General features: G+C 47.4%; 1 protein-coding gene across 4 annotated transcripts in view; it reads right to left on the bottom strand.

Moving 5' to 3' along the window:
- Positions 1 to 13,132, bottom strand: part of SORBS1 (sorbin and SH3 domain containing 1) — a 260,387-nt gene that overhangs the window by 214,846 nt on the left and 32,409 nt on the right. The window contains exon 1 of one of the 4 annotated variants that reach the window (XM_066354908.1): positions 9,271 to 9,440. The exons of the other annotated variants lie outside the window; for them this stretch is intronic. The gene's annotated coding sequence lies outside the window, so the exon portion shown is untranslated. Of the gene's footprint in view, positions 1 to 9,270; positions 9,441 to 13,132 lie in introns of those variants that run through there. 4 annotated transcript variants of the gene reach the window in all.

The following is a 13,132-nucleotide window of genomic DNA, read 5'->3' as shown; positions in this document are numbered from 1 at the left end:
GTCCACGCCAGGAGTGAGCACATCACCCCAGCACCAGAGTAGGAGTCACAAAGAGCTGACATCCACTTTAGGGAAGGTTGCTGATGCCTGAGTCATCACTCTCCTTGTAAAACCCATGCTGACTTCTGCACGCATGGCAAGGCATGGGGGACATGCCCAAAGCCATTTTGTAAAATGTGCATTAAAATAAAGCCTGAACTATGAGGAGAGGAAGTAGCACCCCTTTATTGACCACAGGCCTACATGCACTAGGTGTAGCAACTTACAGGGGCAGTAAAGTAGGGAGAAACAAGGGAAACAGAGCAGGAAGAGAAGAAAAACTAACGAGAGGAAGAGGAGGTGTTAAAGGAGAAGCCCGATATCAAGCCACCCCCCCCCCTTGCCTCAGGAGCCTCGCTTTCTCTCCCCTGGTCCTACTACTTACCAAGGCTGCTCAAGGCGGGGAGGTCTGCAACTCCTCCCTGAGCAGCAAAGACATAACAACCCTACCAAGCTAACTGTCCTGCGTCAGCACCTGGTCAGTCGCCTGCAAAAGAGGAAAGGCTTGCCCTGGCCGGTTGGCTCGGTGGTAGAGCGTCGGCCTGGCGTGCAGAAGTCCCGGGTTCGATTCCCGGCCAGGGCACACAGGAGAGGCGCCCATCTGCTTCTCCAACCCTCCCCCTCTCCTTCCTCTCTGTCTCTCTCTTCCCCTCCCGCAGCCGAGGCTCCATTGGAGCAAAGATGGCCTGGGCGCTGGGGATGGCTCTTTGGCCTCTGCTTCAGGTGCTGGAGTGGCTCTGGTCGCGGAGGGCAGAGCATCGCCCCCTGGTGGGCATGCCGGGTGGATCCTGGTCGGGCGCATGCAGGAGTCTGTCTGACTGTCTCTCCCCGTTTCCAGCTTCAGAAAAATACAAAAAAAAAAAAAAAAGAGAGAGAGAGAGAAGTAAGGCAAACTGCAAATGTCGCGTGGACCCAGCACCAAGACACCGGACACAGAGTTTGAAAGCATTTTTAGCTTCTAAGATAAGCTCCTAAATACTTAAATATACTTAGGCAAACTCTTTCAAATTAAATGATAAAATATACATTTATAAAATAAACATTTTCAGTTTTTTCAAAACAAAGGATGTGTTGTGCTTGCATACTGAAAGGGTAGGAAAAACTGTCGGGATTTTGCAATAAATACTGAAGGCTTAAGAGACCACAGCAAGGCTGAGAATGGATCTAACCCAGTGCTGGTCAACCTGGTCCTACCGCCCACTAGTGGGCGTTCCAGCTTTCATGGTGGACGGTAGCGGAGCAACCAAAGTATAAATAAAAAGATAGATTTAACTATAGTAAGTTGTTTTATAAAGATTTATTCTGCCAAACTTAGTGAAAATCCAACATAAAGTACTTGGTAAGTAATTATTATTATATGCTTTAACTTGCTATAACTCTGCTTTATAAGTTTTATAAAGTAAAGTTACTTCCCTACTTTATAAATCACCATTACTGTGGAACCAGTGGGCGGTTAGAAAATGTTACTACTAACAGAGATACAAAAGTGGGCGGTAGGTATAAAAAGGCTGACTACCCCTGCTCTAACCTATACGATGTAAAGCTACGGTTCTACAAATTAGGGGAAAGGGTAGTAGGCAGCTAAACCAAGACCAGGAGACTTTTACTCATGGACATTTCTACAAAAAGATATTTAAGTAGTTTTTATATATAAACTTGAATACCCTGAATTGCACGTACCCTACTGCTCAGATAGTAAAAAGACAAACAGCCTGACCAGGCGGTGGTGCAGTGGATAGAGCAACGTACTGGGACGCAGAGGACCCAGGTTTGAGACCCCGAGGTTGCCGGCTTGAGTGCAGGATCATAGACATGAATCCAAGGTTGCAAGCTGGAGCCCAAAGGTCGCTGGCTTGAAGCCCAAGGTCACTGGCTTAAGCAAGGGGTCATTTGCTCTGCTGTAGCCACACACCCCCACAGCCCAGTCAAGGCACAGATGAGAAAGCAATCAATGAACAACTAAGGTGCTGCAACGAAGAATTGATGCTTCTCATCTCTCTCCCTTCCCTATTTGTTCCTCTCTCTGTCAAAAAAAAAAAAAAAAAAAAAAAAGACACAAACACAAACAATGGTTCCAGTTCTTTCCATGCCCTGAATTTGATGTAATTGCCACAGATGGGCTCTGCACTGGATGATGAGACGGTGTTTATTAAACAGCTACTGTGCACCACACCTCAAAGCTAAGGTCCCCCTTTTGCCTGACCCTTGTCCCAGTTCCCCAACAGCTGTGACAGGTTAGGAATGGCGGAAAAACACTGAAGGCCACACATGCCTCCGGATTCAGCTGATATTTAAAGGCAGGCAGAGGGGAACAGCACACACAGAGAGCTCGGTGCTCCATGTAACAGGACGCGGGGCAGGCCTAATTCACAGACGACTTTTTCCATCTCAAGAGGCAGACAATGGAGCCTAACTCTTACATCACCCTTCCTTTGGGGGCTGCTGATCCAATCTTTCTACCCTCCAGGCCTTCCTGATTGAGGACAGAGTTTCCTCCCCTAATTATATCTTTATCTGGCCTCTGAGTAGTAGAAAAGTGAAAACTAGGGCTGTCCTGAAGCAAGGATGAAGTCACATCGCCAACTTCAAGCAGACAAGTTGTCCAGGCCCTCCTAACGCTCAGAGCCAGGTCCCAGGGTGCTCACAGCTAAGAGGCAGGAGGGGTAAGAAAGCTTTACACGGTCTCGAGAACCGACCCGGAGAAGCCTCCTTCCCTCTTTTCTTTTTCCCTGTTGCTAATTATTCCCCTTTTGTTTTTCTAGTCAATCACCACACTTCTTGAGCCAGTACTTAACCCAGTTCATGTTTCCTAGTTTAACACAGCTTTCATCAACATAAAGCAACTGTACACAGCACCTGACTGTGTACATTTCACAAAGTCTGCCCTTCAGGGATCTTGTAGAGCAGGGGTCCCCAAACTACGGCCCGCGGGCCGCATGCAGCCCCCTGAGGCCATTTATCCGGCCCCCACCGCACTTCCGGAAGGGGCACCTCTTTCATTGGTGGTAAGAGGAGCACACTGACCATCTCATTAGCCAAAAGCAGGCCTATAGTTCCCATTGAAATACTGGTCAGTTTCTTGATTTAAATTTACTTGTTCTTTATTTTAAATATTGTATTTGTTCCCATTTTGTTTTTTTACTTTAAAATAAGATATGTGCAGTGTGCATGGGGATTTGTTCATAGTTTTTTTTATAGTCCGGCCCTCCAACGGTCTGAGGGACAGTGAACTGGCCCCCTGTGTAAAAAGTTTGGGGACCCCTGTTGCAGAGAGTGCTTTTGTGGGCCCCGGCCAGGTGGCTCGGTGGACAGAATGTCGTCCCAGCACATTGAGGCCATGGGTTCTATCTCCAGTCAGGACACGCAAGAGAAACAACATTGAGTGCATAACCAAATGGAAATGAGTTGATACTTCCCTCTCCTTCTCTCTCCCCCCCCCCCATTTCCCTCTCTCCTCTATTCTCTCTGTCTCTCTCTCTCAAATCAATGGGAAAAAAATTTTTTTTAAGCCTTTTGTGGAAAACAATTTTGGAAGTGAAATTTCACCAAATGTTATTTTATATAGTTGGACCATAACTCCCGCCAATGACCCACACCCCACCAACTTCATATCAATATTCAGAATCATGAGTGCAAAGTGCTGACAATGAATGCAACACAAGAGTTCTTCCTGCATGACCACATATGGGACACACACGAGCCGATGTGTAAGGCTGGCACAATGGCCTGACCAAACGGTGGTGTAGTGAATAGAGCTTCGGCCTGGGATGCTGAGGACCCAGGTTCAAAACCCCTAGGTTGCCAGCTTGAGTGCAGGTTCATCCAGCTTGAGTGCAGGATCATAGACAGGACTCCATGGTCTCTGGCTTGAGCCCAAATTTCACCAGCTTGAGCAAGGGGTCACTCACTCTGCTGTAGCCCGCTGTCAAGGCACATATGAGAAAGCAATCAGTGAAAAACTAAGATGCCACAACAAAGAAGTGATGCTTCTAATCTTTTTCCCTTTGTTACTGTTTGTCTGTCTCTGTCTGTCTGTCCCTCCCTCAGTAAAAAAAAAAAAAAAAAAAGGCTGGCACTATCAGTCAAGTAGTAATAATGAAGGGCAGCTGACCAGGCGGTGGCACAGTGGATAGAGCGTCAGACTGGGATAAGGAAGACTCAGGTTCGAGATCCCGAGGTAGCCAGCTTGAGCATGGGGTCATCTGGTTTGAGCAAAAGCTCACCAGCTTGGACCCAAGGTCACTGGCTCGAGCAAGGGGTTACTCGGTCTGCTGAAGGCCCGCGGTCAAGGCACATATGAGAAAGCAATCAATGAACAACTAAGGTGTTGCAACGCGCAACGAAAAACTATTGATGCTTCTCATCTCTCCGTTCCTGTCTGTCTGTCCCTGTGTATCCCTCTCTCTGACTCTCTCTCTGTCTCTGTAAAAAAAAAAAAAAAAAAAAAAATGAAGGGCAGCCACACGATGTACTGAGCACCTGTTCATGGGTCAGGCATTAGGCTGGTGCTTCCGTACATTATCCGGTTCAATCCTTAGAACTGTGAGGTTAATTTTATCACCCCAATTTAATGGAAGGGAAAAGATGAGCTCAAGGACTGTGCCTGCAGTTTTACAGCAAGTAAGAGGTAAAGCCAAAATCTAGATTCAGAACAATCCAACCAACGACTCTCCTCTTCCCTGTGGTGCAGACAGACAGGACTCACTGCCTGCGGCACACGAGGCAGCCCCTTCCCAACTCCGGATGCCCCTCCATTCTGTGCGTGGGTGCGGTGGTGGAGATAAATGCCCAGGGTGGGAAATCTGTATGCCAGAAATATCAGGGGGCATGGTGGCTGTAAAATACCTGTTTGTTCTTCATGATTTAAGTGAGAGAAGGCGGAAGGAAGAAATCTGCATGTACATACTTTCTCTCTGCACTCAGTAAAGTCACTTTCCTCTCAAAGCAGTAGCTCAAGTTTCGGCACTCGGACATTTTGAAAGTGAGCAGCACAGAGAAGCAAGGTCTGGCCTGATCGGACTGGGTTGCAAAGAAGCAATCTGTACCGTTTTATTCAAGTTACATCCAAGATTTGTCTAGAACTTTCAGATTTCAAAGATAACATTCGACCAGTTTCAGAGATCTGGGCTATCAAATCATTATTAGCTTCTCTACTTTGTCCTCAGGTACCACTGATGGCAATGCCAGGAGCGCATGGGCACTGCCGGCCTGGCTCCGAGCTCCTGGCCCTGCAGCCAGGCTCTGCAACCCTGAGTCACTGCCGGCCGACCGGGGCCCATGTCTGTGGTGTTAAGAAAAATACTAACAAGAAGCAATAGACTCCCATTTAGGAAACCAGAGAAAATAAAACCACATTCACCAACATTCCTACCACAGCATTATTTGGGGACATTTCCTTGCTGATTTTTTTTCAGACACATTTAGCACACAGTTGTGACTGTAGCTTATATACAACTGTTTTCCATTCCTCCAACTACAACTTCTGCTCTATTATCAAGGGTCACCTGTTCTAGGCACCCTTTCCGAGCCATCTCCTCGCCCAGGTGAAACTGACCTCGTTTGCCCTCTGTGTCTGCTATCCTCTGAACAAACAGGAATCATGCTCCTCTCCAACTTTGCTAATTAGTCTAAACACCAGGCTCCCCTTAAAGACCACAGACCTTCCAAAGCAGTCGGACTGTAAACTTAGATTATTTTCCACATAGCAGAAACCACACCAAAATGTTACAGGGGCCAAGTTGGAGAGGCGCACCACGACTGATGAGTTATAGCATTCCTTCTACTTCCTGGTGTCGTTCCAAATTTTCTCTAGACAACATCTCATTCTTTCAGGAATATTTAACTGATTATAAACGTCTCTTAGAACGTTGTGATTGATCAACCTCAAATATCGCACAGAGGAGGAAGGGGTCTGACAGCCTGAGATATGTTCCGATTTTAAAAGAGGAAAGTGGGCAATCCTGACATCTGCAAGTCAATAAGCCCTGATAGCTACAAATGAAGAGACTCCTGGCAAATTATAAAACAAATGGTTCGGGGGGATTTAGAAGAGGGTGCAAACACTGGGAGAAGGCAGTGTGGGGACACGATGACCGAGTCGTGGCAGAGGGTAAGTGGTGGTTTCTTGTCGTGATTACCCAGTTAGCAGACCAGGTGAAATGTCAGAGAGAAGAAGCATCTTGATTTCAGCAAAGCAACCAGAAAAGCCTCCAGTGATTCGTGTGCAGATAAGATAGGGACACAGAGTCAGTCTGTACTGGCATGTGACTATTAGCCATTTGAACTACCACCACCACAGAACGTACCCGTATTTCCCCATGGATAAGATGTGCCCATGTATAAGACACACCTTAATTTGGGGGCCCAAAATTTGAAAAAAAAAATAAAAAGTATTACATAAAGTTACTGAACTCAAGTTTTGTTTTGTTTTTTTTTTCTTTTTTCTGAAGCTGGAAACGGGGAGAGACAGTCAGACAGACTCCTGCCTGCACCGACCAGGATCCACCCAGCACGCCCACCAGGGGCAACGCTCTGCCCACCAGGGGGTGATGCTCTGCCCCTCCGGGGTGTCGCTCTGCCGCGACCAGAGCCACTCTAGCGCCTGGGGCAGAGGCCAAGGAGCCATCCCCAGCGCCCGGGCCATCTTTGCTCCAATGGAGCCTTGGCTGCGGGAGGGGAAGAGAGAGACAGAGAGGAAGGAGGGGGAGGGGTGGAGAAGCAAATGGGCGCTTCTCCTATGTGCCCTGGCCGGGAATCGAACCCGGGTCCCCCGCACGCCAGGCCGACGCTCTACCTCTGAGCCAACCGGCCAGGGCCTGAACTCAAGTTTTATTCATCATAAAATTTGTAAAACACCTCATCATTGTCAAAGCTCAATAGCTTGTCCTCATCTGTGTCTGATGATGAATCACTGTCTTCATATATTGCCTCATCCTCAGTTCCATATGTCATTTGAAATGCCACAACCACTGTGTAAGACGCACCCAGTTTTTAGATCCCAAAGTTTTCATAAAAGGGTGCATCTTATACATGGGGAAATACAGTACCTCATTCCCTCCTTTGACCATGACTGAACTTTGTACATACCCCTCTAGTAGCACTTATCAAATCTGACTGAGCTCCTAGTCTGGCTTCCTAAACAGTATGGCTCACAGGCCACATCGAGCCCCCCACCTGTTTCTGTTATATTTTACATGTTGACTATGGCTATGTTGGTCATACCAGGGCCACGTTGAGTATTACAACAGAGATTGACCCACAAAGTGAAAAAGATTTACTATCTAGCCCAGGAGTCCCCAAACTACGGCCCGCGGGCCACCTACGGCCCCCTGAGGCCATTTACCCGGCCCCCGCCACACTTCCGGAAGGGGCACCTCTTTCATTGGTGGTCAGTGAGAGGAGCACATTGACCATCTCTTAGCCAAAAGCAGGCCCATAGTTCCCATTGAAATACTGGTCAGTTTGTTGATTTAAATTTACTTGTTCTTTATTTTAAATATTGTGTTTGTTCCCGTTTTGTTTTTTTTACTTTAAAATAAGATATGTGCAGTGTGCATAGGGATTTTTTCATAGTTTTTTTATAGTCTGGCCCTCCAACGGTCTGAAGGACAGTGAAATGGCCCCCTGTGTAAAAAAAAGTTTGGGGACCCCTGATCTAGCCCTTTAGAGGTAGCACAGCGCCTGGCACAGAATAGCACACATTAACCATCTGCCCACACTGATGTCTTTAATGGCACAATGACAAGCTAGAGAAAGGTTGCCGACAGCATGACACAATGTTGGATTCTTCGCCACACCCTGTCCAATGTCTTCCTAACAATGGCTTGACTGAAGAGAGACACAGGAGGCAGACTCATCAAACCCCCAGATGGCTCCGAACTGAGAAGAGGAGCTAATACTATAGATGACAAAATCAAGATGCAAATGACCCAGACAGCCTAAATTCTGGGCCAAACACAAAGCTGGTTGTGCAAGTACAGACTGGGGGCAGTTCTAAACTTCCTCGAGTCCATGAGACCTGCCCTGGCAACCATTCACGTGAAACAGAGCTGAGTACTGTCACTGACCACAAGGTTCATCAGAGCCCACAGGCCAAGAGTAATGCAATCTTAAATGGCATCAAAAGTAGGACAGTGTCCAAAACCCAGAAAAACGGTAATACTCCCACTGTACCTCACAGCAGTCAGGCCACTGTGAAGGATTCAGCTCAGGACACCACACTTTTTAAAATAAATTTCTTAAATAGGATACAATCACATGATTTAAAAGGCACCCAGTGGTTATAGTGAAAAGTTCCTATTCCACCCAGTCTCCTCCTCAAAGGCAAACAGTGTCACCCATTTCCTTGGTATCCTTCCACAGGTACCGTATGGATGTACAGGCAAATAAGCATATATTGTCCTCTCCTCTTTTTTCTGCACAAATGGCAGCACACCATATATGCAGTTCCACATTCTGCTTTTTTTCAGATTAAAAAAAAAATAGAGTCTGACCAGGTGATGGCGCAGTGGATAGACCGTCGGACTGGGACACGGAAGACCCCGGTTCGAGACCCCGAGGTCACCAGCTTGAGCGCAGGCTCATCTGGTTTGAGCAAGGCTCACCAGCTTGAGCCCAAGGTCCCTGGCTCGAGCAAGGGGTCGCTTGGTCTGCTGTAGCCCCCCAGTCAAGGTACATATGAGAAATCAATCAATGAACAACTAGGGTGCCGCAACAAAGAATTGATGCTTCTCATCTCTCTCCCTTCCTGGCAGTCTGTCCCTATCTGTCCCTCTGTCTGACTCTGTCTATCACACATACAAAATAGATCCTCCAGAGTCCCCCAGCAGTGCTCGAAGAGCAGCCTCACTCCTTCCTGCAGCTGCGCACGGTTCAACTGCATGGATGCTGACCTGCTGAACACTGACTGAGGTTACCCGTCTTCTGCCACTACCAGCAATGCTGTAAGGAATAACGAACGTCATTTCTTGCCCATGCGGGTATATCTATGAGACAAATTTCAAGAACTAGAATTATAAGGAAAGAAAAGCAGATACATTTGTAATTTTGATGGATATTGTCAAGCAGGACTCTGCCTTTTAAAGAGAGTCATGGAGTTTCCAAAAGAGGGGGCTGGAAATCAGGTCCCAGAAGGATGAGCTCAAGAGGCTTAGCGTGGGAAAAGAGGGCTGGGAGGAAAGATGAGCACCACAGCCTCAAATACCTCCACCAACTCAGTGCTCCTTCACTTACCACATGCCGGACTCATCCTGGAGATGACATCTCATTGACTATTACAACCCTGGGGGATGGGACATTTTTATCCTCTTTATGCAGATAAGGATGCTGAGGCCAGAGACCTCGAGCCAAATTCCACAGCGCTGATAAGGGACTGGGCCGAGACTCAAACCAAACTCAGAGAGTCCCCCATCTGAGCTCCGCACTCTCCCAGCCGCGGTTCCTCCAGCCCTGGCTGCACAGAGGCGCCCGAGAGGCTTCCACACAGGCCCCACCCTCGGATTCTCGTGACTTGTCAGGGCACAACAGGCACAGGTTTAAAACACCCCTCAGGTGACTCCAATGTGCAGCCAAGACTGAGAAGTGCTCTGGTCTACCTACAGCAGTTATTCTCCAACCTGGAAGGCTTCACAGTCACCCGGAGCCTTTGGAAAACAATTTTCAGGCCCCGCCCATGGGTTCCTGAGTTAGCAGTTATGGGGTGCTGCTAGGGAGTCTGCATTTCTAGCAAGCTCCCAGGGGCTGCTGCTGATCTGGGGACCACATTTTGAGAACTGCTACTCTGGAGGCAAGAGCTAGCACTACTCTTAGTAACATACAGCAATGAACATTTTACAGGGTACATCGCCCCAGTGAACTTTCACCGCTTTGAAGGTCCAGTGAGATAATGTCCTCTAAAAAGTGAAGAGAAAACAGATACTCAAGTGTTCTTAGCCAAGTCCATACAGTTTGCAAGCGGTACAAAACCCCCTTTTTTTTTTCAAGTAAATTTCTTTTGTTGTCCTCAGGTTTTCTGACATCTAATTCAATGCTCCTTCCACTATTTAAACATCAAGCCCTAAGTTCCAGGAGGCAGAAACCTTTTCCATCTTGTTTTCTCTTATTCCTCCTGAACATAGTTGGTACTCAACACATAAGCCTGAATGAATGAACGAACAAACGAACAAATGAATGAATCATGGTGTATAAATATAGTGAGACACGGGTCCTGAAGATTAAAATTGTAAGACAAGTGGATTATATCACATAGTAAAGAATTCTAATAATTGGAACCATTTAAAAAGAAATGATCGCCTGACCTGTGGTGGCACAGTGGATAAAGTGTCAACCTGGAAACGCTGAGGTTGCCGGTTCAAATCCCTGGGCTTGCCTGGTCAAGGCACATATGGGAGTTGATGCTTTCTGCTCCTCCCCCCTTCTCTCTCTCTCTCTCTCTCTCTCCCCTCTCTATAATGAATAAATAAAATCTTTATAAAAAAATTAAAAAGAAAGTGATCTGCTTCAGTAAATAGTGAGCTCCCTGTCCTTGGAGAGACACCAGCAAAAGCCAAACAGCCAAATAACAGCTAAGTGACAACAAAATGACAGAAATGTCACAAAACAACAACACACTCCAAGATGACCCCCACTATCTCTAACAGCTTTTGCAAAGATGAGTTTTAATTTATGTGTACTAGGAGACAGGAGGCACTCCACAAATCCTTCCTGATTACCGGTCAACTAGCCTGCCAACAGCTTCGCTATGTAAACTTAGGCTCATTACTCCCATGCCTCAGTTTCCCTGAACACAAAATGAAGGGGTTTGTTAATCAATCTCTGGGGATCATCTAACAAAATGACTTGCAAATATTTATAATAACTAACAGATGTAGCAAAGCTCTTGAAATGCAAACGGTGTCTGTCTCTTCTCCTCTCTGCCATTCTGCACTGCAACTGATCCTGCATCTAATTGACATTTCCATGAAAATTAAACTTAAGGAAGAACCAAGGGCAAATTCAAATTCACACTGATCAGATTTTTGAATGCCATGCCTTTATCAGTTTAATTAATGATTATCATTTTTTTAAAAACCCATGCTTCCAGCAGCCACACCTTGGGCACCCACGATGGCCAGGGCACTGGGAAATACAGACAAGGCTCACACCCAACCCTGCCTTCTTGGGTGCAAAACTACATCTACCATTTCCACTGTTGAAAGACAGCTCTGGATGTCTCCCACCTGAGTACTGTTGATGGTTTACCGGCATTTACAAGTGTAGAATTCTATATTTATAGATTGATTTAGACAAGGGAAACCACCACACAGAATAACAGAACCAGAAGGGAATTAAGATCCAGAGAAAGTTGTTTTTTTTGTTTGTTTAGGTTTTTTTGTACTTTTCTGAAGCTGGAAACGAGGCGAGACAGTCAGACAGACTCCCGCATGCGCCCGACCGGGATCCATCCGGCACACCCACCAGGGGCGACGCTCTGCCCACCAGGGGGCGATGCTCTGCCCCTCCGGGGCGTCGACCAGAGCCACTCCAGCGCTTGGGGCAGAGGCCAAGGAGCCATCCCCAGTGCCTGGGCCATCTTTGCTCCAACGGAGCCTCGGCTGCGGGAGGGGAAGAGAGAGACAGAGAGGAAGGAGAGGGGGAGGGGTGGAGAAGCAGATGGGCGCTTCTCCTGTGTGCCCTGGCCGGGAATGGAACTCGGGACTTCTGCACGCCAGGCCGACGCTCTACCACTGAGCCAACCAGCCAGGGCCGAAAGTTGTCAGTTTTTAAGATCTAGAATACTAGGTGGCAAGGTTCATTTTCATGATGGGCAAGAGTACAGTGCCCTCACCGAGGACCGTTTCATTCACACCTGAATGATGTGAAGGGGTCAAGCTGAGAGTGATTCCTAGGAAACAGCCTCTCAAAGTCACCAGCACTGTGGAGTCTTAGGGGCCACCAGGAGGCTTCTGAGGGGAAAAGACAAGAAACTGGAGCAACTCCCAGGCGGCTAGATAAAGCCCTTCTTTACCTACTTTGAGCATTAAAAACTGTGTTTTCAGACACAATACCAAAAAATGAGAACACATGCAGGAGCTTTTAAAATACTGTGAACCTTCCTTACTAACCTCACAGAGATGATCTGAGAGGAACCAACGTGGACATGCCACCCGTGAAAGAAAGATGAACCTCTGGCTTCACGCTGGACAATGCAAATGACCTTCTCAGAATGCAGGAGGTCCAGGGAGAAGGCCTGGGGACAGGAAGCCAGTCAACCGCTCCAAAGCCAGAGCTGAAAAGCTGAGATGGTTGTTTGTGGTAATGAACAGATTCTGACAGTCACATTCAGATGCATGTTAACAAGGCTTTTCTTCCTGGAGGAATCTCAAAACCTGCCGCAGAACAAACCGCCAAGGGTCGGGACCCCTAAACGGCGGAGCACTCGGTGGTAGCCGTCGAGAAAGCTAACATTTTCTATTTCCAGTTCCTATGGACAGATCTATGGCTGAGGGTTTAGGGCTGAAAGGGTTAGAGGTTGCAATCATGTAGCGCAGGTGTCCCCAAACTCGCAGATGTCTAGGAACCACCTGGAGTGCCTACTAAATGCAGCCTCCCAGGCCCACTCCCAAGCACCTGTGTATGAAGGGGGAGGAGCCACCCCACAGGACTCCGCACACCGCGCCTCTCTAAGGCAGCTGGTCCCTAGACCGCTGTTTGAGAAACACTGGCCTGGTCCAAGAGCCATTTTTTTGTGTGTTTTTTTCATAAGTGAGAAAAATAAAGCCCAGACTGGTGAGGTGCCTTGCCCAAGTCCAACTTCCTAAGCCTAGGAGGAAGAGATCTGTAAGTGTAAATAAATGCATGAGTATAATCCAAATTGTCATCCCCAAGGGCAGCTAACAGCGAGCTAGCTTCTTAAACAGAGCCCCTCACCAACGAAAAGACCTGCAGAGAAAGGCCCTTCCTGGGAGGGAGACGGAATGAAACACCAATAACTACGTTAAGAGGGAGGGAGACGGAATGAAACACCAATAACTACGTTAAGAAGGGCCCCTATGTTTCCACAGGACTCTGTCCACACTATAATTGTACTGTCACCTGCACTGTCATTTACTATTCA

This window comes from Saccopteryx leptura, chromosome 13 (genome assembly GCF_036850995.1).
Source record: "Saccopteryx leptura isolate mSacLep1 chromosome 13, mSacLep1_pri_phased_curated, whole genome shotgun sequence".
NCBI lineage: Eukaryota > Metazoa > Chordata > Mammalia > Chiroptera > Emballonuridae > Saccopteryx > Saccopteryx leptura.
This window is presented reverse-complemented; position numbering and strand designations above follow the sequence as displayed.